At 37.4% G+C, this 27,466-nt stretch overlaps 1 protein-coding gene and 1 pseudogene across 4 annotated transcripts in view; both read right to left on the bottom strand.

Moving 5' to 3' along the window:
• PIK3CB (phosphatidylinositol-4,5-bisphosphate 3-kinase catalytic subunit beta) overlaps positions 1–27,466 on the bottom strand; it is a 144,944-nt gene that overhangs the window by 102,817 nt on the left and 14,661 nt on the right. Inside the window, exon 2 of one of the 3 annotated variants that reach the window (XM_081160465.1) lies at positions 2,533–2,638. The exons of 1 other annotated variant lie outside the window; for it this stretch is intronic. The gene's annotated coding sequence lies outside the window, so the exon portion shown is untranslated. Of the gene's footprint in view, positions 1–2,532; positions 2,639–27,466 lie in introns of those variants that run through there. One more of the 3 variants, XM_081160467.1, reaches the window with a different exon arrangement.
• Positions 14,540–16,439, bottom strand: LOC308567888 (small ribosomal subunit protein eS4 pseudogene; annotated as a pseudogene). The gene has a single exon. The product of its transcript is annotated as a small ribosomal subunit protein eS4 pseudogene (transcript).

The following is a 27,466-nucleotide window of genomic DNA, read 5'->3' as shown; positions in this document are numbered from 1 at the left end:
CTAAACTCCTAACCATGGCCATAGAGGCCAACATGGCGTGGCCCTGCCTACTTCAACTTCATCTCATGCCACTATGTTGCTAATACACTATAGAGCACATTCCTCAAACTCATAAGCTCATTTCTACCTTAAGGTTCTTACACTAGCTTGATTTTCAACTGAATTCTTGTTTTTCACACCTTACCTTAATATCACCTCCTCAGAAGTAGCCACCCAGTCATTCTATCAACTGCCCTGTTTTAATACTCTCCAGATCACATTATAATTTGGTATTTTTCTTATTCATTTCAATGACTGGCTCCATAAGAACACAGATCTAGTCTATAAGAGTGCCTGGTACAAAATGGGTGTTCAATAAATATTTGGTAATTTGGTCATTACAATGTTTTTTTCTAAATGTTACCTTTTCCTAGGATAGCAACCTCACCACTGATTATATGCCTAAAAGATAACCTCAATCCTTACCTTATTTAAAAAGGATACAAAATTCTAGCTTTCTTTCTCTTTGCCTAAAAATTCCTTGATTCACCCTCTCTTCCATTTGTCTGGTTTCTAAGCAGAAAGGTTGCTACTCTTTTGTAAACGTTCAGCTCTTTGCCCATGTCCTTGATCTCAAAATGCCTTACCTCCTCTGGGCAATTAATCACTAATTTTTAAGCTACCCTACATGTTTAAACTACTCTAATGGATCACTCCCTTTTACCTAAAATATACCAAGTGCTAATGCTAAAATATCTTTGCTTATGTGGCTAATTTCTCAAAATGATCACTGTCTCACATCCTGCACAAACTCCTTGAAAAACATTCTATTTTATTCTTCCTGCTGTATATTTTGTAAAACCATTTACTTAACCTCTTACAATTCATCCTGGTCTACTCGATATGTTTTCTCAGTTCAATAACCTCTTAATTAAATTCAATGGCCCCTTCTAGGGTATTAAAATTCTTAATCTTTCTATAGTAACTCATCCTTCTGAAGAGCTTCTTCTTAAAACTCTTTATTGTGCTTCAAAGAAAAACACTGCATGATTCTGGTTTCCTTCATGCCTTTTTCCTTATTTTTCCTTTACTGATTCTTTTGAACAACAGTCACTTATTTATAATAGGTACTTCCTAAAGTTCAGTGCTTTACCTTTTTCTCTCTGCTAAGATACTAGAAATGTTACCTACTTCCACAGCTTAAACACTATGTGAATTACTCCAAATTCTTCATCTTCATGCCCTAAATTATCTTTTCCTAAGTTTCAGTCTCATATATCCACAATTTAAGGAAATAATTCTCAAAGTTCTACCCGTACCTCAAAAATACAAATGTGTCTAACAGAATTCATCATGTTACAGTCCTACCCTCTTGACCTTTAATACCAATCTTTTCTCATAGTTTCCTTACTTTTCTGTTCATGGTACCATCATATGTCCAACCACTGGAACTCAAAATCTTGGATTCGTTTATATGGCTTCTTTCTTCCATATTCCCTGCCAAATCTACCTATGAAATCTACCCTGCAAAATGAATTCATACATCATTGACTTTTACTCCTACTATTCATTACTCCTACTAGTCATTATTTCACTTCTTCAGCACTTATTAATGCTGTAATTAACCAATTAGCTTCATAACTATTTATTAACCACCTAACTTGCCTTCGAGACTAAAAGCTCAGTCTAGAAGGCAAGATAACCTCAGGCAGGGAATGTCCATCCTTGTTAACAGTATAACTAGGGTGAACTATGTTATTTATCATCCAAACTAGTAGCCTTGAGAGTAAAAAAGGGCATTAAAAATAGCTGGGTAATTACACAATGTTATGTGTTAATTATATCTTCAAGTTGGAAAAAAAAGTTGGGCATTAACTGATCTACAAGAGCCTTAAACCAGGCTATGATATATGGTCACACTAACTCTTAATTCCAGTGCTTAGTTAAAGGATGGCTACATTCTAAGTACACACTACATAATGGTTTAATAAATTAATTAAGAGCTGAAATATTCACTTTATCACCTCCTCATTCTTTTTTAAAAATTTATTGATTGATCTGAGACAGAGAGATTTATTGTTCCACTTATTTATGTATTCATTGGTTGATTCTTGTATGTGCCCTGACTGGGGATCGAGCCCACATCCGCGGCGTAGGGGAACGATGCTCTAACCAACTGAACCACCTGGCCAGGGCTCACCTCCTCATTCTTTACTCCATTGCAAGCTTATATTCAGCCACAAATGTCCTGAAATGGGTCCTGCTAGAGCCAGCAATGACCTCATACCTGCCAAATTCAAAAAAGCTTTAGTTTTTAATTAATCTCTCTAAAAAGTTTTCAACCCTACTGGCCCCTCCTCTCTCTTTCATGAAGCTCTGAGATAAACATAATCCTAAACATATGACTGTCTTAAAACAAGGCCTCTTATCTCCTGACTCCTGCCCCAGATAAACTAAAAGATTTAGAATCTAACCACTATTCACATTTTCCTTCTATATTTAACTTCTGGGAAAATAATGTAAGTAATCAAAGATACAAAACTGAATACTTACCTCAAAATGGTAACCCCCATTTCAGTCTTTTAGGAAAACAGACGACATTACTTATTTTTTTAAAAGTGAAGTTTTCATGGAAGACTTAATCAGATTAGAAGATACACTACAAAAAAGAAGGTGAGGACAAAAGGTATTAACACCTAAATGGGCTAAATTAAAAATAAAGTACATTCTATTACTTTTATGACATTTAATTGCTCATAATTCTATATTTTTAAATATGGGGGAAATATAGCACACACATGAACCACAATATGAAAATTATAGAATGTTAGAACTGGAAGGGAATTAAGTGGCCATCCTGTACAATTAAATGCTCTCATTTAGATCACCTCCTCTTTCTTGAAACCTTTTTTCTATAATACGCTAGTGTTCTATTTTTCAATCCATTCCTCTATCTACATTATAAGCTGCTAACAACAGCAGCTTATTTCATTTTTCCCCTTTTTTTCTTTAATGTAATAGTCTACATGCACAAAATGTATGGAAAGATGCATGTAAGCAAACATAAAATGAGCACTGGCAATCACCATCGCACAGAACACAAATAACATTATATCTTCCCATGTTCTCTTCTTATCCCAACCTTTGTCTTGAATACTTATTACCTTTTATTTTTATTGAATTTATTGGGGTGACATTGGTTAATAAAATTATATAGATTTCAAGTCTACAATTCTATGATATATCATCTGTATATTATATTGTGTGTTCACCATCTAAAGTTATTATTACATTTTTAAAAATAACTTTGTCGCCCTAGCTGGTTTGGCTCAGCATCGTCCCCTGGACTGATGGCACATACCAAGGTTGCAGGGCACATACCATGGTTGCAGGCTCAATCCACAACCCTGGTCAGGGCATGTGCAGGAGGCAACCAATCGAAGTGTCTCTCTCGCATAGATGTTTCTCTCTCTCTTTCTCCCTCTCTTCCATTCTCTCTGAAAAGCAATAGAAAAAATATCGCGTGAGGATTAAAAAAATAATAAAAATAAAAATAACTCTGTCTCTTGTCCAGTGTGACTCAGTGGCTGAGCACTCACCCATGAACCAAGAGGTCATTGGTTTGATTCCTGATCAGGGCACATGCCCAGGTTGTGGATTCAGTCCTCAGTAGGGGGGATGTAGGAAGCAGCTGATAGATGTTTCTCTCTCAACCATGTTTCTTTCTATATTTCTATCCCTCTCCCTTCCTCTCTCTCTAAAATCAATGAAAACATTAAAAAAATAACTTTGTCACATATGTATATATTCCTAAATAATATTTTGTTTGTGTCCTCTGCTCCCTTTTTCAGCTTGATAAATTGGTGTGCTGTATGAAGTCTTCAGGGACTTGAATTTTTTTCACTCTGTGTTTTTCTAACCTTTATTCATATTACATTTTCATTGCTTTATAGTATTTCATTATATAAATATGCCACAATGTATTTAACCATTCTGTTGACAGACATTTGGATGGTTTACAGTTTTTTGCTTTTATCAACGATATTATACAAACGAGAATTTCTTTTGGGTATGCTTTAAACCTAGAAGTAAAATTGGTGGGTTATAAAACATGCAAATTCCCAACTTAACCAAAAATGCCAAATTGTCTTCCAATTGAATCATTTTACCAACGCACCAGGAGTATATGAATTGATAATATATCCTCTCCAAATACTTGGTAAAGTTAGATTTCTTCATTGGTAGCTTATAGAACATATAAAATGGTATAGCACTATGATTTCCGTTTTATTTGCTTGATTTGGTTGAAGACCTTTTCACATGTTTATTAATTATCTATGTTCCTTTCTGTACTCCTCTGTTCACAGATTTTGGCCATTATTATTGAGATGTCTTTTTCTTATTAATTAGTAGGCTTTACACATTCAGGACTAGGACTGGCTAAATAACTTGCAGGGCCCAATGTAAAATAAAAAAAGCAGGGCCAGCCCGGCCGGGCATGGCTCAGCAGTTGAGCACTGATCTAGGATCCAGGAGATAGAGGTTCGATTCCCAGTCAGGGCACATGCCCAGGATGCGGGCTCGATCCCCAATTGGGGGCATGTAGGAGGCAGCCAAACAATGACTCTCTCATCATTGATGTTTCTCTATCTCTCCTCCCTTCCTTTCTCTGAAATCAATAAAGATATATTTAAAAAAAAAAAAAAAAAAGCAGGGACACTTATTCAAAAAGTAAGAATTTCAAGAGGGACAGCTTAGCATTAAAATAAGCATGGGGTTCAGTGTGACTGCACAGGTTGTACATCTATTAAGCAGCCCTGTTCAGGGCACTAATTCTCTATTATATATAGTATTTATTTTTTTTCCAAATTTGTAGTTTATCTTTTCATTGTTATCTATGGTGTCTTAGATGAACATTAATTTTAATGTGATCAAAAATATCATTATTGTTTTAGTTGACTCTTCTGTCTTGTTGAAAAAAATCTTATTATAGTCTTCATAAAGTTTTATGGTTTTGCCTTTCAATCTGAGCTCTAAACCATGGGTGTTTTCCAAGGATCAGTGAGTTCACAGCCCTCTCCTCTCATCTGTTATGTCCAATTCTTCACTAATAACTTTTATTGGACTTTATAACCTTTATAATAGCTGCATCCTAATCAATATCATTTAATTCATTTCTGGGCAAGCTCACTCAAATTGGGTTGGAGTCTAAACTATATACCAAGTTTGGAATTATTTACATTTGTTAGTAGTACTACAAGTCAGAAATTTTAATAAAAAGTTCAAGTATTTGGTTAGAACAGTTTACATTGAAAAGAAGAGAGAAATGGCTAAAAAAATCTTCAAGCTTCATAAAATTGGTAGGAATCAAAGGAGAGCATAATTGTTGCTATTAAGGTTGAAAATCTTTTTCATTTTGTACCTTCAAAAGAAAATTCATCTAGGAAGCAAATAATTTAATTCTAGTCTTGGTTTCTTTGTTTTTTAAATAAGATCAATAATAATCTTTTTAGAGAGAAAATCTTATAAAACAAATTTTAGAATGATGTCAAAACTATATCAAACTGATTAGTTTCCCAAAAGTAAGGGAATCAGTAAACTCAAAATTAACCACTTTGCTGGTGCAGGATGTTGACAGAGGGCGAGGCTATGGGAACTCTGTATTTCCTGCTCAATTTTGCTGTGAAACTAAAACTGCTCTAAAAAATAATGTCTATTTAAAGGGGGTTGGGGTGGAGATTTAACACAGTATCAGCTAATAATGAATGTAAGTATATTGTGTAGTGTTCTTGGATAATCAATAAAATTACTCAGATTTCAACACAAAATTCAAAAGAATTTATTCTTAAAGTTCCTAATAATGCTTTAAGTATAAACAAAGTTACTAATGACCCTACACATGAAGATCCACTCACACAAGTTCACTGTGGAAAAAAAGGAAACAGAATTTACTAGAAGGAAAAAGTTCTAAACAAACAATAAATACCCATTAAACTTTAAAGGGATGGAGGCAGGGAAAGAATTGCAAAAGCTCACACTGAGAACGGCCCCTGACCAAGCCAAACCTCCTATACAGATTCTATCTCTAGTCTCTACTCAAGTAAAAGTACTTTTCTACAAAAACAAAACAAAAAACACTATGCTTCAATCATGAAGTTTATATTACAATTTAAGAGCTGCCTAAACTAATCTATTTAAGTTAACAATCATTTCAATCACCCATCCTTCACCTACAAATGAGCAAGCCAAACGATCTAAATTCCAAAATCATTTCATGGCAGAGGTGCTCATCTCTCTTCTCCTTCCTACTAAACCCAGAGTATCCCTCATATATTACCACAAAGTCCTAGCCCAACATAAAAAAAATGTAATTTCTCCTCTACCATTTATAAAATGCAATTAGAACAGTCAAAAGTATGTTTTGATACTTATTACCCAAGAAATAACCAGAGCCCTCGCCTGAGTGGCACAGTGGTTAGAGCATCATCCCACGTACCAAAGGGTCTTGGGTTCGATTTCTGGTGAAGGGGCACATAGCTGCGTTGCAGATTCAATCCCTGGCCCCAGTCAGGACATGTGCAGGAGGCAACCAATCAATGTGTCTGTCTCTCTCTCTCTTTCTCCCTCCCTTCCTCCCTCTTTTCCACTCTAAAGATTAATGGAAAAAATATCCTTGGGTGAGGATTAACAAAAAAAATTAAAATTAAAAAAAAAGAACCAGATTAAGACTGATAGTGTATGAGATGAGTTTGTCAAATCTATCTAGTTGGGTTTTTTAATTTTTATTTTTTATTTTTAACAAATGGAGGTTATATACTCTGGCTTTTTCTTAATAAAGTTTTTTTTTTTATTAAATATGGCCAATATAGCCAATTAGCATAGGGAAAAATGGGCAATCTCATTAGTACTCCAGAAAATAAATATTAAAATCACAATAATATCACTGTGTATCTACCAGAATAGGTAAAAATTAAAGAAACTAACAATACCCAGGCTTGTTAAGGATGTGAAGCCATGGAAATTCACATAGTTATGACACAGGAATTCCATCCTACATATAACATTTTTACATTAGTTTCAGGTGTACAGCATAGTGGTTATAGAAATTTATATAATTTAAGAAGTGACTGCCCCAGTAAGTCTAGTTTAGATGTGAGCATCTGAATTACAAAAAAAAAATTTCAGCAACAAAAATAATTTCCAAATCCCTCGAAACAACAGCAAAAAAAGTGTGCCTTAAACACACACAAATAATGGGAACCACTCTTACACATCATAAGGATGATATAGCTTTGTCCATCTTAAAGCTACAAGGAGCAACTCACAACTACACATAACAGATAAATCTCATAAGCATACTGTTGAATAAAAGATAACAGAAACAAAGGCACCCCTAACATACGATTCCATGATGACGTTCAAAAAAATGGGCGAAACTGAAATGAAGTGCTGGGTTCAAGTGGAGGCTGAGTATGTGAGTCCAGCTCAGAAGCATTCTGCACGAAGAGATGGAGAGAAGGACCTTCCCAACAAGCTCAGGAGCCGAGGCTAGGGGGATGGAAGAGGTTCGAGAGGCAGACAGCTGGGGTGGCCCAAGGCTCAGGCTAGACCACCCCAGGTAGAAATTGGTACCTGGCACCAGCTAGCTCTGCTGCTACCCTAGGGACCCCCACCCCCACTTCTCTTCCCCATCCACAGCCCTCCACTGAGTGTTCTCTTTCGCCTTTATAGGGCCCCTAGCTTCAGATAACATGGGGTGGGACCCTCTGCCCTTGCCACCCTGACTTCTTGTTGGCATTTCCATTCATTGTCTGGGCAAGGTGGACAGGTCATCCCTGGGGCTAATGGTGCATGTGAGGGGCCAGCCAAAGGGTGGTCCCAGCACCAGCCCAGGAAACAGAAAGCCTGGGCTCTAGAAACAGATTTCTGCATAAACAATGCCCTCCTTCTTGTGATGTGCCATACACTTTCTGAGCCCTGGGGAGACCTGGTGATCAAGAAAGACATAGACCCTGCCTCACGGAGCTGACAGGACACTGGGGAGGTAGTAATGGCAGAGATCAAAGACAAGTTGATCAGACAGGGACACCAAGTTAAGTAAATGATGTGGCTCCTGCCACTGAACTGGGAAACATATTCTATGCAAATACCTTCCTTCTCCTGGGCAAGGAAGGGGTGGGAGAAAAAAAACTGGGCAAAACTAATCTATGGTGTTAACTGTCAGAGCAGTGATTACCTATGGGAAAGAAGTAAGCTGTAGTGATGGAGGTTGAGAGTGAGGGTTTAACATATATGGAGAGTTTCTGATTTTTGGTGGTGGTTACATGGGTTTGTTTATTCTGCGGTAAGTCATGATGTTACACATTGATGATTTTTTGCCTTTCACTGTGTTATACTCCATTGAAAAAAGTTAAAAGGAGAAAAAAAAACACAGTGAAACATTATATTTCACTTCTGCCAGATTGATCAAAAGGATTCAGTATCAACTGCTTGTGGAAATGTGAACAACCAAAATATTTTACTTTCCTGGTGACAGTATAAATTATAACCTCTTAGGAAAAGATTCCAGTATTATCTATTTTAAGTTGGAGTTTTTCCCACATTTTAACACCTGTGATACAGAAATGCATCTTACAGTCACTATCAATCAGGCAGCAGGTACGATCTAAAGGTCACTGACTACACATGTGAACTTGATTCTTTTTTTTCCTGATGGCCTAATAAGACAACTACAATTCATTAATATTTCAGTACACAAACCATGCAAGGACCATTTGAGGTAAGAATAAATATCCTGGCAGGGGTCTGAAATCTTTGTTGACATCTTCTGGTAAAAATCACCAAAACCCCCCAGAATCAGTGTCAAGGTTTATGAAAATCCATCTCACTATAACCTTACTTAAAATTTATGCACTCTGCTGTACATGTTAATTAGAAGAATATATATATATAAATAAAGATAATATCATTTCTGCTTGAAAACCTTATGAAAGTTCATAGAAAAGAAAGGCTTTAAAATATGAAGACTCTTAACCTCACTCCTTAGAAAAATGCAAAACTACAGGGAGACACCACTTCAACATAATCCATTTGGCAAAAATCCCTATTTGCCAAGTTACTTTGTTGGCCAGGCTGTGAAGAAATACATATTATCTATCCACTATAACAACAACAACAAAATGGTAATTATGTGACTTATGTGAAGGATGTGATGACCTTATTGTAGTAAATATTTTGCAATATATACATGTATCAAATCATCACATTGTACACTTTAAACTTGATGGGCCAGGTACAGAAACTAGGGTACAGAAACTCACCAGGGCAGGAAATCCCAAATGCCTAGCAAGGGCAAAACTGGGAAAACAAGAACCTTGTCCCAGGGTAACCTATCCTCCCCCATCAAAATACTAAAATGCAATTTAGACCTCCTGAGCATTTTCTCCCTAAAGATAACATCTAGGCCTCTGCTGTACTTCAGCTCCAGGCCCAGAAAAGTGGCAAAACCAGACAGGACCAGCTACATTGACTTATGACCCCCTGCGCTGGCACCGATCAATCAGTGGAGACCACGACTCTGAACAAGCACACCTGGAAAGCTGATGAATATTCTATTGAGACTCTCCCCTGAGAACTCCCCTAAGATTTCCACCTGCAAAAAAGAGATAAATACACTCAGGACAGAGGATCCAGTGCGCGCGCCCCATCAGGGGAGCATGCTGGCACCATATCATTCCCCCTTTTTCCCTCCGAGGGGACCCCAGGAGACTTGCAACCAGGGGAGCGATGGGCAGCTGCAGCACGCCCTGGACTTACCCTCTGAACCTGTCTCCAGGCCCCCTTCTCTCTCTGACTTCTCAGTTAGCCAAAGCAGCCCATTAGGTTCTCCTGTTGCTGCTTCTATGCTCTTCCTTGTTTCACTGTCCAAGGTATATTCCAGGTATATTTTTGCTGCCATCATGGACCCAATACCCTTTGACTCAGTGCTGTATAGCCCTTCCCTTTGGGTATCCCTATCCCTCACCCCCTTTTCCTTAAATAAATTCAATTTTTCTTTATCCACCATCTGAGATAGCTATTTAGCCTGTCCACACACCACCAACCTTAACCTTTCAAAACATATACAATGTTATATGTCAGTTGAATCTCAATAAAGCTAGGGGGTAAGGGGAGAAATATACATCATCCCTTATTATTAGTGGGAGAGCCTGGGTCTAAACGTAAGGGCAATTTGGCAATATCTCAAAATGACAAAGCCATATAGCCTTTGATTAGCAATATCACAGCTGAATTTATTCCATAATTATATAATTACATATGGGCAAAATGACATATGTATCAGGTAATTCACTGCAACACTTACTATAATAAAAAACTGGAAACAACCCAAATGTCTACCAATTGAGAACAGGTTAAATAAATTATCCAAAGGGAAATCATACAAGTTAAAAAAACAAAACAAAACTGTACTTTATGAAAAGATCTTCTATGAAGATCTCCATTGTTAAGTAAGAAACACAATGTGCAAAGGAGAGGGTGGGAAGACCAATTTGCAAAACAATAGGTATAATAATATGCCACCTTTGGAGTCAGTGGGTTTTTATTTATTTATTTTAAGAATTTTTGATTGATTTTTAGAGAGAGAGGAAGGGAGAGGGAGAGAGAAACATGGACTGGCTGCCTCCTGCATACCCCACACCAGGGATCGAAGCCTACAACCTGGGCTTGTGCCCTGACCAGGAATCAAACCAGCAACCTTTCAGTGCATAGGATGACACCCAACCAACCAAGCCACACAGGCCAGGGCTGGAGTCGGTGGGTTTTTAGGGTTTAGCTAGAAAGAAATAAGAATCTGCATTTGTGTTGCCTTTATTTATATAAACTATAGAAGAATAAATAAGAGACTAATACAGATTGGGGAGAGGGGAGGTTGGAGAAATGGGGTGAAAAGGAACAGCCTGGCTGAGGACAAAGGTGGGAGAATTTCCATTGTTCCTTTTTACACTTAAAAGTTTTTAACCCCACAGGAATCTATTAACAGGCAAAAATAGGACCCAAATACTATCAATATACACACACGATGACATGAATTATTATTTTACCATCTCTGTAACTGAGAACCCAGCATTGCCCATCTCGCTAAGGTTTGCAGTGTGATACTGTCCATGTGTCTAAATCATCAGCCCAAGGTCTCTAATGCTAATCTCCTTGAGAAAGGATATTTACTCCTTAAGTCCACTTTGCTTCTCTGAAGGCCAGGGTGAACCTCTTCTCCCCTAGTTACACAAAGCCTCCTGTCTGTTCTGAACAAAGGCCTCACTTCAGGGTTCTCTCACTCTCACCTGTAAGTCCAGGGGTTAATCTTTTCTACTCACCAGCAATTCACCCTAATAACTAAGTAATGGTCCAATAAATAAGAAAACTTGTAAAAGGGAGACATCCAGAGTTTGCCACCAATAATGTCTCCTCCTTAAACTGAAACAATGAGCCCCTATCCTGAACTGTCCTCCATAGTAAATTATATCATCCATTTTTCATTTACCTAAAATGCAAAGCATTATTTGACTAAATTCAGGTAACACCAAGATTAAGTATGAGCACATGAGGTCCAAACCTCTGGTGCCTGTGCCAGTGTTGCTCATTCCAGCACCCTGTCGATCCAGCCAACTGCTATACACCTGCACCACTTCAGATGGCATTTTCTCTAGAGCGCTTCCTGACCCCCAAGGCTCACTCCCATGGGATCCTTCTGTGGCCTGTATGTATCTCACTTATTACAGTGCATCACAAATATGAGTTTGCTTGTCTCTATACTTGGCTGTGTATCCCTCAGGATAAGAAGAAAATCACATTCATATTTATAATCTAGGTAACCAGCCACTTGCCTTTGCCTGTGGTAGGTTATCAAAAATGCTCACTAAATGAATTTAAGAAACTACACTTGTAAACAAATTGTTAAGTGTGGCAGAAATCCCACTTAATGTTCTGCTTATTCTGAAAGGCATTTTACTTTATTCAGCCTCTGTTTTGAAGGAAACAGCACCTCAATAACACTTTTCCTTAATGAAATATGTTAATAAATATCTTAGATGTAAAATTTTCATACAAAACAACTCAAAATATTAAGAACATATCTCAATTACTTCAGAATACTGCATAAAACTATGTAAAAAGTATGTATGTCTATTAAGAGATAATAAAGGAAAAAAACTGATGTTAGAGGGCTAAACTTTTAAGACCTTTTGTTCATTTTTTCTGTTTTAAAGAAACTGAGATATAATGATAAAAAATAAAGATATGTAGCATCTTATAAGATGACAGACAAGGCTATATAGGGGCCAGGGATTTTTCCACAGTGTCTCGAACATTAACTTATATGGGCTTTGCCATATGGGCTGTCCCAATGGCCTGAGGAAGAGAAAGCAGAGAACAGAATAATCAACTATTCAAATACACCCAAGAACTGTACGGCAGGGATTTATAATTCAGGATGAGTATTCAAATTTTATCAGATACTGGTAAAAACTGGTACAAGGAGAAAAGCAAACTTTAAGGGTGCCTCTTAAATACATCCTAGCTAACCATGAGCCTGTCCTCCAAATACTGTTCTCAAAATCCAGGAATTCAGTAGCTTTTTTATTTTCTGTCAGAGAATAAGAAACGACAGAATTAGGAAATACACGAATGTATACTGACCCATGCATACACACATCTATGGTTATTTCTATCTATCTAAACAGACCAAGAATTCATACTGAGCCCTGATCAGGTAGCTCAGTTGGTTAGAGCGTCGTCCCTATAGGTTAAGGTTGTCGCATGGATCCTCCATCAGGGCACAAACAAGAATCAACTGATGAATTCGTAAATAAGTGGAACAATAAATTGATGTGTTTCTCTCTCTCCCTACTTCCTCTCTCTCTCTAAAAACCAATGAATCAAAAATTTTTTTAGCCCTAGCCAGTTTTGCTCAGTGCTTAGAGCGTTAGCCCCTGGACTGAAGGGTCCAGGGGTCGATTCAGGCCCAAGGGCACATACCTCCAGTGCAGGCTCAATACCTGGCCCGGTTGGGGGGCGTGCACAGGAGGCAACCACTCGATGTGTCTCTCTCACAAAGATGCTTCTCTCTCTCTCTCTCTTCCTTCTACTCTCTCCAAAAACCAATGGAAAAAAATATCCTTGCTAAGGATTTTTTTTTTAAAGGTAGGTTTTTTTAAGAATTCATACTGTTATCTCAGATTGTAATCCAAAATCACAATGTTCATTCAAGCCATATTTATAACTACCTTTACCAGAGAGATAAACTCTCATCCTTAATATATTAAAAAGCTTAATCCTAAATTCACATAAAAGTTATGAGATTCCTAAATCAATCCAATATGAAAAACAATATACTGTCTAGAGTTCAGTTATTTGTTCTGTGGACCCTGAGAAAAAAGATACCTACCAAGAAGGGCTCACTGCCTCTACTCTAGACTCTACAATTCATCTGTGCCAGAGCAACAAGACTGTGCCTTGTACAGCAAAAATCAGATCACTCCAATTCCTTGCTTAAAATCTTCCAAAAGGTTTCCATTGTAACCCTACCTGATTTGCAACTATGACCTACAAAGACCCTACCTATATGATTTGGTATCTGTCTACCTTTGATCTCATCTTCCACTCTCTTCATCATTCACTACTCTCTAGCCATACTGGTTTTGCTGTCCCTTCCACACATACATTGTCCCTACCTTAGGGCTTTTGTACTTGTGTTCTTTTAGCTTGGAATGTTCTGCCCCAGGTCATCGGCCACCTTCTAACATTCATGTCTCAACTCAAAAGTTACCTCTTTTAAGAGGGTTTCTGTGTATCACCAGGGCCATTCTTGTGGACAAAAAGGGTTTCTACAGGAAGTAACCTCACAGAGTGATCTAATCACAAATTCCTAACTGAGCAGGTTATGGTGGATAGTCACGCCCCAGGCATATAACTTTAGTAAAAGGTTTATCTTTGCTTTAAGCAAGTCCTATCCATTGTTTCTATGCATCTAGGTTAACACACTTTCAAAATGCCTCTTTTCAGACCCCTTAGAAGCCACCCTCAGGGGCACATTTCTAGCCCTGGCGGGTTTTCCTCCGTGGTTAGAGCCTCAGCCAGAAGACTGAAGGGTCCCTGGTCTGGCCAAAAGCATGTACCTCAGTTGCAGGCTCAATCCACAGCCCCAGGTCAGGGTGTGTGTGGGAGGAAACAGATCAAAAAAAGAGGGAGAACACATATTCTTGTTAACTATACTGTAATTCAATCTCCACCTTGTGCTTTCTCCTACCTTCATGTAATCTTCCCTCCTTCCCTAATTCCAAATGTGTAAAAGAAGCTGCAAACTCATTCTAAGCAGCAGTTTTCTCAGCCTGTTGAGATCTTGCTTGCTTCCAGGAGTATCCTGTCTGGCTCAAATTAATTTTTATAAAAATTTTCTACAGGCTTGGAAGTTCTTAGATTAACAATGTCTATCACTTTATCACCTTCATAATACTTATTAGTACTTAAAATTCTCTTTTATTTTTTACATGTTTTTCACTGCAAAAATGGAAAGTCTTGAGGATAGCTTTTAATCCACACAACTTTAACTTTTTTTAAACTTTCCTATAAGTCTAAAATTATTTCAAATAATTCTCCATGGAATTACTTATTCTGGACATTTTATATAAATGGAATCATATAATACACCATCTTTTATGACTAGCCTCTTTCACTTAGCATATTTTCAAGGTTCACCCTTGCCTGTGGTAGCATGTACAAGAACTGCATCTATTTTTAAGGCTGAATACTATTCCACTGAATGGATAAACTGAGTTTTATTCATCCATTCACCAGCTAATGGACATTTGTGCTGTTCCCACTTTTTGGTTATTATAAATAATGCTGCTTCAAACATCCATGTACAGTTTTTTTTGTACGGCCATGTGTTTCAGTTCTCTTGGGTATATACCCAGGAGTGGAATTCTGTCTGGGTCATATGATAACTCTATGTTTAACCTGAAAAACTGATAAGCTGCTTTTTCAAAGTGGAAATGCTATTGTACAATCTAGCAATATATGAGGGTTCCAACTCCACAACACTTCTTACTGTCCACCTTTTGGTTATAGCCATTCTAGTGGTATGAAGTGGTAGCTCATTATGATTTTGATTTGCATATCCCTAATGATTAACGATGCTAGCAATTGATCATATGCTTACTAGCCATTTGTATGTCTTCCTTGGAAAACGTTTTATTTAAACATGTTGCCAATTTTTAAGATGGATTATTTAAATTTTTATTTTTGACTTGTAAGTGTTTATATATATGGCTTATTTGATGCATGTTTTACTAATACAATGAATGGGTTATCAATAAGATCAAGAAAGAAATCAAAAACTTCCTGGAAACAAATGAAAATGAACACACAACAACCCAAAGTCTATGAGACACAGCAAAAGCAGTCCTAAGAGGGAAGTTCATAGCACTACAGGCCTACCTCAAAAAGCAAGAGAAGTTTTTAGTAAATGATCTAACCCTACAACTTAAAGAATTAGAAAGCTCCCCTGTGAGGCCATCCGAACCAGGGCTTTTGTTTGCTGGGAGTTTTCTGTTTGTTTGTTTGTTTGTTTGTTTTTTCATGCTGTATTATCTTTAATTAAGTACAAAGACTTTTCCAATCATGTCACCTAGAGCTTATTTTACCCGCTGCTCTGTTTGGCTACTGGTCTGTTGTCTCTTCAGCAATAGTGAGGCAGACACCCTTTCCACCGGGAAGGGAAATCCATGGTTTTTTGCCTTTACCAATTACAAAAATGTTGGAAAGCCAGGTCGCAAAGCTGTTGCCATTGGCATCTTTCACATGAATTATGTCAAAAGAACCAGGGTGCCTCTCTCTGTTGGTTATCACGTCAAGTCTTCCCAGGTTAGCATCTCTGGTCACCATACATGGATTACCAATGTCAAACTTGATGAACTCAGTAATTTTGCCAGTCTCCAAATCAATGTGAATGGTGTCGTTTACCTTGATGAGGGGATCAGGGTAGTGAATGGTGCGAGCATTACTGGTTACCAGATAAGGGATTCCTTTTATGTCCACAAAGATCTTCCTCACTTTGCACAACATGTACTTGGCCTCCTCACGTGTAATACGATGAACAGCAAAGAGACCCTTGGTGTCAGAGATCAGAAGGAAATTCTCTCCAGTCTTAATGCTGGATATGTTATATCAGTTTGGACCTTGCCATAGATCTTAATAACCACTGCATGCAGATCTTCTTTACTTCATCTCCTGTTAGAGCATACTTAAGTCTGTTCCTTAAGAAAATGATGAGAGGAATACATTCACTCAACTTGTGGGGACCGTTATATGGGCTGAGGAGAAAACACACTGGTCCGTTTATCTAGCATCCAATGCTCTGGAGCTGCTACATGCTTCAGATGCTTCTTGGGACCACAAGCCATGGCTGCGCTAGGCACAGAAAGAGAGCTGCTGGGAGTATTTTTATTGCTGCTTCGATTTCATCAGTTGTTAGTTGCCTATTCAGGTTTTCTGATTCTTCTGATTCAGTTTTACATGATCTCACTCATATGTGGAATCTAATAAACAAAATAGACCGAGGAACAAAACAGATCCAGAGACATAGAAGCTGGAACAGACTGATGAATTTCAGTGGGAAGGCGGGGGTGGGGGAGTAGGTGGTGAGAGACTAATCAAAAAACTTATATGCATATATGCATAACCCATGGACACAGAAAATAACGTGGTGAAGGCCTGGGGAGAGGTGGGGGATGCAGGGGGGATCAACGGCGGAAAAAAGGGGGGGATATCTATAATACTTTCAACAATAAAGATAAATTTTTAAAAATAAAATAATAACTCCATCATACATTTTTAAGCAAATAATGTCTTACGTTATGAAAATAGTTTTGACCTTGCAGATCTCTGAGAAAGAACTCAGGGACCTCCAGAAACCACCCCCAGACCACACTTTGAGAACCACTGCTCGGTTCTGTGCTCCCATAATACTCTGGATAGAGCAGCTCGGTCATTTGTACTTCACACAGTAGTATCTGAATTATCTGTTTGTTTCAAAGTTGCTTAGAGCCATGAGCCTTCTTCAGCTTTGCATCCCAGTGCCTCACAAAGCATATAGCATATATCCTCTCAATAAACGTTCCATGAATAAAATGGTAAAAATACAGGTAAATGTTCACACACCCTAATTAATAGAAAGGTATATGTGAATGAACCAGATTTTCCCATGGCCGATTCTTTAGCTAATACAAATGTATAAAAGAAAATCTTATGATAAACTGAAAGCAATGCCAACAGTAGAATAAAGGATACATTCAGACCTGGCTTAACCACACTAGATTAGACCTTTTCAAAATTCAGCCCTGAGGGAACAAGGAAAGCAGATCCTAAAAAACATCTTAGACTGTAAACAAACACCCACAGCTCCAGTCTTCTGACTAAATAAAAGTATCCACCTCTGCAACAAGACAATTACACTACTGTCTGAAAAAATGGCAGGGTTGGGAAGAGGGAGTGTTGGTGTCAAGGTAGGGACAGTGCCAGTGACTGATAACTAGAATCAAACGGGTATTCTCAGCTTATGAATTTCTTCAAATTTTGTCAATCACACTAGAGTATTTTTTTTAAATGTCCTGCCTTTATTCGCCTTGTTTTTCAAATCAATACCTCCTTTTATTTCTATGAATGAACATCATCCTCCCAATCCAATTAAACACCAACATCATAACATTATTGAAAATAGGACACATATTTGTCTCTCTCACTTATACCTAGTCTAGTACCTTGAAGCTCAACCAATCTGTCTAGGTTTGTTCATTAAAAGGTTATCTGAAGAGGTGTGCATGCCAAGGAAAAAGATCCTTTTGTAGTAAGGTCTGGGATGGGTTAGAGTGGAATGGCACACTGACCAAGAGGATGAGAAAACTTCTTGGAACAATTCTCAGGAGTGAAGGGGAAATTGAATGCAGAGCTAAAAGAGTCTGGGGTTCAAGGGTCACTACAGACTGCACACCCTAGTGCTGATGGACACCTTCCCTAGGTCTCCACTCTCAATTGTAAAATGAAACTCTAAAATGCAGGAGAGCTCTCTAACATGATTTTCAGGAAGTCTATGTTGCCCAGGAAAGCCCCAACCCCATGGCAGAACAAATCTGACATTCCAAAGATCTGAATTTAGAGTCATGCACCAGTATTTCACATTTTGGCAGAGCACTTAATTACCATAAGATAACTTACAACAAATAGGTTAATACTTTTAACAGATTTTCTAAATAAGGAAATAGAGACAGAAGTAACCTGACAAATTACTTGACCTCTTAAAGAAAAAAATCCATATTAATACTTTAGAAAATAATAGTTATTAAAATAATTTCCTAGCTCCTATTATGTTTTATAAAGGATTCCTTAAACTTTTAGTTGTTAAAATCACAACATATTTTTCATTGGCAGCACAACTTGTAAATAGAGCACCATACAAAGACATTCAGTTTGCAATGCCCTTAGAACAAGGTTCATAGAACCATGTCATGGTTTAAACAGGGGGGTGGGGAACATCCAGCCCTCGAAATCATTTGGTCTGGCCTTGCCACAGCAACGGCAGGCGGGACTCGAAACTCAATAAATCTAGGAGCTTTTTTCATAGCTAATTTTTAAATTGATAATTTTGTATGGCTTTCAAATGATGTTATAAATATCCAAGTGGCCCTTGGCAGAAAAAAGGTTCCCAGCCCCTGGTTTAGAAAATAGGCTTTTCTTGTGAAGGGGAAACTATTACCCATTAAAATCTCACTATATTCTCAATTTTATTTCTCATGTTACCTATTCAAAAAGTCTTCTATGACCTTTAGATTATGTTTATTATTCTCATTTGATATTCTCACCAACTGTTAAGAATATCTCTACAAAATAAGCTAATATCTAGTCATTTAATGCAAGACACACAACTCCTTAAGAATTCTTAATTTCTGCAATTTCTTTCCTAGGCAGAGTGTAAGCAGCCTTTTTGAAACCCAGTAAGTATAAAAATCAACATTAAGAAGTCCACTTCCCATTTTTAAAGGATTCTTCCCCTTACAAAAAGAATCAGGATTTCATTCATTAGATCAGCAGAGCAATAGTTGTTGTTTTTTTTATCCTCACCCAAGGATATTTTTTTTATTGCTTTTCAGAGAGAATGGGGGGGAGGTGCATCAATGTGAGAGAGAGACACTGATTGGTTGCTTCCTGCACATCCCCCCAACTGGGGCCAGGGATCAAGCCTACAACTGAGCCTTACAACCGAAGTACGAGGTCCTTGACTGGAATCGAACCTGAGACATTTCAATCTGCAGGCCAACTCTAACCACTGAGTCAATCCAGCTAGGTCAGCAGAGCAACAGTTTCTGTGTGGATTAAGAGAAATGTATGTTGACACACAATTATAAACACATCAGTGGTTTATAAAATCTTCAATGATTTTTCAGACTTGAAAAGAAACAGTAAAGAGGACCATCACTATTAAAATCATTCAGCCACATAACTAAACATGCTCGCCAGAGAGGAGTCCCAGGAATGACAGAGTTGACACCCTATCTAGTCAAGGCTGGGACTGAACAAAGAAGGCCCTGAATTCCAGAGAACCTGAAGCCTGTTTATTTAGAATTACTCTGGACTAAGTTAAACTTGAAAAGAGACCAACAGGAGGTAAAGAGCTAGAATGGCCAGGAGAAAAAATAAGCTCACATTAGGGGAATAGAAAAAGATGGGAGATATGTGGGATCACCCTGGAAAACAAGTCGACTGGCAAGGAGTGATAACTGCACATGGCTGAATGTTGAACACGATCATCAAAACACAAGAAACTGGGATGTTGTAGGCATCTGTAGGCAGACAACTAAATGCTTACTCTTTACAATAAACTTCTGTACTTTTAAACTTTATACTATGTGCAAGCATTCCACAGCTCCTACAGTTCTTTGTGGAACTGCCCTCAAATACATAAATTATATGCATACATACAGATGTGTTAACCACTATTCTGAATGTGAGCCATTTATTGCAGTATGTCAATTTGCCTTCATTGTTTCTTTCACTGGTCATAATCCATACTTTGGATCATACAGAATCTGAACCAAATGTTTCAAAGTAAAATCTAAACCTATTTTTACAGTGCAGGAGTACTTATAATGGCAAAAGACTGTAAAATAAAAGTCCTTCAATAGGGGACTGGTTAGGTACATCCACATAATGTAATGATCTGCAGTTATTATTTTTAAAAGTCTTTAAAATTGTGGAAAGGCCACACACACACACAAAGCTGCAACATGCAGAACAATGTTTAGAATATGCTATCATTTTTGTAAAAAAAAAAAGGGGGGATATATAAATACATATGTGTTTGCTTAATATAAGCACTCAGGAAAAAATTCATTTGAGCCCTGGCTGGATAGCTCAGTTGGTTATGCTTTAATACACCAAAGTTGTGTGTTCAATTCCCAGTAAGGGCTCATACAAGTATCAACCAATGAATGCATAAATAAGTGGAACAAAAATCAATCTTTCTCTCTCTCTCTCAAATCAATCAATAATTTAAAAAAAAAAAATGCATCTGAAACCACTGCTTGCCTCATGAAAATTGGATATCTGAGAGAAAGGTAGAAAGGAGACTTTTCACTATATGATCTTTGTTTCCTCTTGAACTTTGAATCATGGCATAGTATTACCTGTTACCTGATCTAAAAACAATAATTAAAAAATAAGAGCTAAATCCAGCATCTTGAGGCATCTAATTCCTGTACTTACCTCAACTACTAGCACTTTCAATCCCCTCCTACCAATCCCCTTTCAATCCCCTCCTGGATCTTTTACCTCTGATTCCAAAAATACACACCTCACTTGTCCTTCCTTCCTTTCCCCCCATTCTTCTTCTCTTCTCCCCTTATCATTCAAGATTACTTCCATTTGTCTCTCCCCAGTAGCTCCCTTACTTCCTACATCTAGATTTAAACACACACACACAAAACCATGTCTTTAATGATTTCAGAGAGAGGAAGGAAGAGGGAGAGATTGAGAGAAATATCAATGATGAGTCACTGATCGGCTACCTCCTGCACGCCTCCCCACCGGGGATCAAGCCTCCAACTCAGGCATGTGCCCTGACTGGGAACTGAACTGTGATCTCCTGGATCATAGGTCGATGCTCAACCTCTGAGCCACGCCAGCCGGGCCTACACCTAGATTTTGTTCCATCCCTCGAATGAGAAAGTTTTATCACCAAGTCCTCAAAACCTAATTCAAGTCTGCCTTACTGGTCCAGCTGACGCTGAACTTGGTCTCCTTGCAATTTTAGGGTGTGTTTTTTAAAACACAAGTAAGCATTATACTGTATATTGTTTTATACTGCTGATTATTTTATTACATATGTCTTGTACCCTCAATCAGATTAAGGACTGGAAAAAGATGGATTTATTTTCTTCATATGACATATGGTATTTCAATTCTGACATTATTAGAAGTTTTTATTCACCCCTCAAGTTCTAAAACCTCATTTCACCATTTCTTTTTCTAACTATGAAACTTATAACTGGCATCTATGTCACATCTAAGAAGTTAAAAAGGGAAAAATAGCCAAATATATTACTGAAACAATCAAAATTCTCTGAGTCAAAAGCTCAAAAAGCTATTTCTGATGTACAATGCAAAACCATAAAACTTCAACAAGAAAATCTAGGTGACCTTGGGTTTGGCTATGAGTTTTTAGACAACACTAAAAGCACGATCCATAGGGAGACAAGGGTAAGTTGGACTTTATTACAATTCAAAACTTCTGATGTGTTCTCCCTCCCAGGAGTACAGGAGTGCACCAGTGCCTTTACCTTCCCCTGTCTTCATCCCCCACAGGCCTGCATCTACTAAACTCTAAGGGACCCCACAAGACTTGCAACCAGGGAGCAAAGGGCAGCAGGAGCTCATCCTAGGGTAACCCCCTGACCCTGTCCCCAAGGCCCCCTTTTCTCTGATTTCTTAGTGAGCCAAAGCAGCCTAGGCTCATTTCCCCACCTAGTCCCTCTCCTATTGCTTCTTCTATCCTAGGCCCTTCCATGTTTCACTGTCTCTAGCTTTAATAAACCTGCTCTTAAAAAAAAAAAAAAAAAAAAATTATTCCAAAACTTCTGCTCTGTGAAAGACAATGTTAAGAAAATCAAAATCCAGTTTTATCACCATTGAAGCAGGACAGTTAAGCAACAAGAAGAGGCTAAAATGGATTAGAGTTGAAAATACCAGTATAAACTCATGTTTAGCTTAACAAAGACAGAAATGGTTATACACAGAAATATTTATAGACATATTTATATTCACAGGTTAATATACTTCCATATTTCCTTGCTTCTTCAGACAAAAACACCTAGAAGCAGTAATATCCCAGGAGTAATGAGCATGCCTAATGCCTACATCTTAGTTCCTTAGACCATCCTCCAATAAAAGGAACCAGGGCTCCTTGAAGAAATTACTGATCCTAGGACTGAGGAAGGAAACAAGGTAAACCCTGAATATCTTGTCATACAAAAAAGTAAGAAAGTGCTAAAAAAAAGAAAAAAAGGGGAAAGGAAAAACAAACTCATAATGATGGGGATTCGTCAAAAGGACACAGGAGCCACCTGAAAAAGTTCCCAATGGCCAAAACTGGAACATTTTAAATAAAATTAAGAAAGTAGTATTGGATTATAATCTCAAGTATAAAATAAATATCCAAGAGTCTATACTAATGTAAACAAATGAACAAATAAATAAATAGATAAATAGAGGGTAGGGAAGAAGACAAATCCCCCATGCAGAGGAATTACAAGTAATTTATGCAAATACTCTCCCTCAAGGAGAAGGAACATAACTTCCCACTCCTTAAGTGTGGAGTGCACAAAGTGTCTTCCTTTCAAAGAGTGTAACAAGAAAAGGAGGGAGGGGCAGTAACTTTATCATGGAGAAACCTGGTAAACACTACCTCAGCCAGGTGATCACAATCAGCATCAACAGCGATTAAGTCATATTGATAGTAAGTACCTTGATAAGATGTGATGAAATGGCACTTTGTCTCTATGGTCTTCCTCCCAAAATCCATTAACTCCAGTCTAAACGTATTTTAAAAGTCAACTGAGAAATCCAACTGAAAGGCATCATGCAAAATACCTGATTAGTATTCCTCAAAACTGTCAAGATCTTCAAAAACAAAGAATATCTGAGAAACTAAGAGGCTAAGAGGAACTTTAAGAAAAAGCTAAGAGGTTGCCCTTGGCCGGGTATCTCAGTTGGTTAAGAGAGTCTTCCCAATATCTGCAGTCGGAGCACAACCAATGAATGCATAAATAAGTGGAAAAACAAATCGATGTTTCTCTCTCTCTCTCAAAATCAATCAATAATTTTTTTTTTTAAATCTCAAAAGAAAAAGCTAAGAGGAACTCTAAGGAAACATGACAACTAACTACAATGTGGTATCCTGGATGGGATCCTAGAACAGGAAAAAAGACATTGGGTAAAAACTAAAGAAATCTGAAAAAAATATGAGCTTTACTTACTAATAATTTATCAAGACTGATTCACTAAATGTAACAAATATACCATATTAATGTTAATATAAACTACATACAGAGCATATGGGAACTCTGGACTATCTTGGTAATGTTTCTGTAAATCTAAAACTGTTCTTATAAAATTTTTTAAAACTACCTCTGCCTTCAGATTCTCAAACTTGCTTTTTTATCTTTTTATAATTCACAATCAAACCTTAACTTCTTGACAATTACGACTTACAACATTTTTCTCTTAAATATACTTTTGGGAGAGCCTAAATTTATTACCCTTTTTTATACAATTTAATCCTTGCCTTTTTAGGCTTGATTTTATATTTTTAATATATTTGAAAGAATTGTTTTTCTACTTGTTAACTGGATAATGAAATAGAAGTCAGCTCTGCCTTTTTGCTGTCCTTTAAAAGTTTAACGCCATTTTGCAACCATCATAACAACTACCAAAAAACTCAATGTATGCTAAAATTGATGAAAGTTTGATGAGGAATGGGATCTTTACTTAGACTCAAAGTATCTTCCCACAGAAAGACTTTTTAATGAAAAAAGCAAAAATTAATAACTTTAAATGGAGAAATCAAGCCAACATCACTTTAATCACGTGATCAAAGTTAAAATGACCAATAATGGCATGAACTGCCATCTTGTGTATGCTGAGGAACACATATCATCACTTCTGTGGTGTTTCTGCCAAGAGTGCATAACCTGGATCTACTCATGAAGAACAGACAAACCCAAACTTAGGAACATTTTACAACATAAACTGATCTTTACTTTCCAATTATATCAAAGTTATTTAAAAAAAAAGGTAAAGGAATTATTTCAGATTAAAGGAAATTAGAGGGAACTGACAAGCATATATGCATAATATGACAGTGGACTGGGTGGTGCTGGTGATGTAAAAAATATTGTTAGTACACTTGGTAAAACTGGAATATGGACTACATCAGATAATAATATCGCATCAATGTTAATTTCCTAAATTTGGTAACTATAACTATGGCCATGCAAAACAATGTCTACTGATATATGCAACAACTTGGATAAATCTTCAGAAAATTATGCTGAGTGCAAAAAAAAAAAAATCTCAGCCATAGCTGGTGTGGCTCAGTGGTTAGAGCACTAGCCCACACACCGAAGGGTCACAGGTTGGATTACCAGTCAAGGGCACATACCTGGGTTGCAGGTTCGATCCCAGGCTCTGGTAGGGGCACGTGCAAGAGGCAACCAATCCATGTGTCTCTCTCACATCAATGTTTCTCTCTCTGTCTCTCCCTCTCCCTTCCACTCTCTAAAAAAAAAATATCAAAGGAAAAAATATCCTCGGGTGAGATTAACAACAACAAAAAATGTAGCATGAGAGATTCTTGTGATGTAACTTGTATCTTCACTCTGGTGGTGATCACACAAATCTACACGTGATTAAACTGCACAGAACTAAATATACAAACTATAGTAAGTGCATGTAAAACTGATGAAATCTGAATAAGGTGGATGGACTATACAAACCAATTTCCTGGTTGTGATATTATTCTATAGTTATGCAAGATGTTACCATTGGGGAAATATTAGTAAAGGGTAACCAAGATTCTTCTGTATTATCTTACAACCACATGTGAATCTACAATTATTTCAAAATAAGAAAAATAATTTAATGATGCCTAGAACTGTTGGAGTGACTACAATGTGCAAAACAATATTTAGAGTATGCTATTGTTTTATGTTTAAGAAGGGAGGAAGAGGGGATATATAAACACGTATCTGTACTTATTTATACATTTATTTATATAAATACTCAAAAAATGCATTTTTAATTATTGTTATCCTCAGAGAATGAAAACTGTGTGGCTAGGGAAAGGATGGAATGATTATCATTTCTCTAGGTTCAATGTTCCTCATTCAAGGCTTTCTCCAGTTTAATTCAAACATTATCAAGTGCCTACTATGTGCCAGGCACTATGCCAAGTATTTTAGTGGTGCTGCAGGGTGAAACTAAATTATACAAGACATTACAAGAGATAGTTCCCCACACTCAGAAAGAGGCAAATAATTAGATATGGAAATTTAAAAAGAATAGGGTGAACACTAAGACAAAGGAACAGGATATAGAAGTGGGGCTCTTAGTATAAACCTTGATGGTTTCTAGGAGTACACAAGTTGAGAAAGGCTAAATAAGGGCAAAAGCAAAAATTAATAACTTAATTTTGGGGGGCCAGAGTAGCAGAAAGCTTTCTCAATGTGAGTGGATGTGGATGGATGCTATACTAACAGCTCTATATGAATTACCACATGATGAGGTGTCATTATCCCAATTACCCCATTTTACAGATGAGGAAATGGAGGCACAGAAGAGATAACCTGCCCAAGATCGCATGCCTACTTATTATGAACTCAGTCCAGTTCTAAGACAGCAACAGAAAGGTTGAGTCTTGGGTTTCAGTATCAGCCTTGAGAAGACATGGTTTGTTTCACTCCTATCCTTTATTCTTCTTTCCTTAACTTTTTCTTTCCCCTCATTCTCCTTCTAGCCCTCTCTAGATTTACTCATCTTTCCTTCTTAACTCAATCTTTCTTTCTCTGTCTCCACACATACCTTGCACAGGTTGATCTCAAATCTGGCCATTTTAAAACTAGTCAAAACTATAGCAAAAGATTAGAAACAATTTAAACATCTATTCACACACAAATAGAGAAAAATTATATTGACATAATGGAATACTAAGGAACCATGGAAAAGAATAAAGCAGTTCTATACCTACAGAGTATCAAATATATTGTTAAATGATAAGCAAAGATACAAAGAACAATGAGTATGCTATGTGAGGGTGGGACTTTATGTGTATATGCTATTCATAAATGCATAGGTTACCTAAGGAACAGCACACAAAAAAACTTAAAAGAGTGTGATTATCTCCTGAGAGAATTGGGTAGTTGGGAGAAAAGAGGTAGAAGATTTACATTTCACTGTATACATTTTATATTTTATATAACATGCATGTACCAACTATTAAAAGTAAATATATATTTAAGTAAAATAGTTGAAAACCAGAAGGTGGTAAGTCTCCTTGGGGACTATCATTTACTTGCTAGTAACAATGCGACTGCCCTCACTGTGAGTCCCAAATGGTAACAGGGACTTTTGAGAGCTTCTCCACCTCACCTGTGAGAGCAGATAACGCACCACTTCAGGACCAATCCATGAGTAATACTACAGAGAATTAAGTACACATAAACTCCTTTTAAAAATAATCTTCTAAATAAGATCTAAACCACAGAGCCCCTAGTTCCTTATTTTCAGTATTACTTAAGTACAGTCATCAAAGTTTGTTGCTGGAGAAGAGCTTTGCTATGGAGAGCATGAACTGATCTCTGCCGGCAACCGTAAGTCTACATAACCAAGTAAAAAGTCAGTTCAGGAAGATGAAATGAAGATTCTAGTAAACTGGTGGCCCAATTCAAATCCTGATGCATGGGGCCCTGACTTTGCGGTTTCCCATTATCCACAGCCTCCTGGGTACACACAGCCATCCAGCAATCTCCATCTTGGAATTCTCTTGCTCAAAACCTGAAATGCTCCCAACTATCTAAAATTTAACCCCTTTGCCTGGTAATCCAACTGTAAACAATGAACAAGCACCATTGATTTCTAGCTCCACCTCATCCCCTAACTGTTCAACCTCGGGAAAGTTCCCTTAACTTCCACTTTCTCATTTGTAAAATGGAATGATTAAATTATATGACCTTTAAAGTCCATTTCAACTATAAATTCCACTTGATCAAGCCACTCTACACCTCACAACTCCTCAGCTTTTGTTCTAGTCAAACAACTCCCCAAGCTTCTTCCTACAAGGCCCTGCATGGCCCCAGCCTCCCTCTTGGACTCATTCTACACATCT

This window comes from Miniopterus schreibersii (genome assembly GCF_964146895.1).
Source record: "Miniopterus schreibersii genome assembly, chromosome: 15".
Classification (NCBI taxonomy): domain Eukaryota; kingdom Metazoa; phylum Chordata; class Mammalia; order Chiroptera; family Miniopteridae; genus Miniopterus; species Miniopterus schreibersii.
Note: the sequence above shows the minus strand (reverse complement) of the source record. Positions and strands in the feature narration are given on the sequence as shown.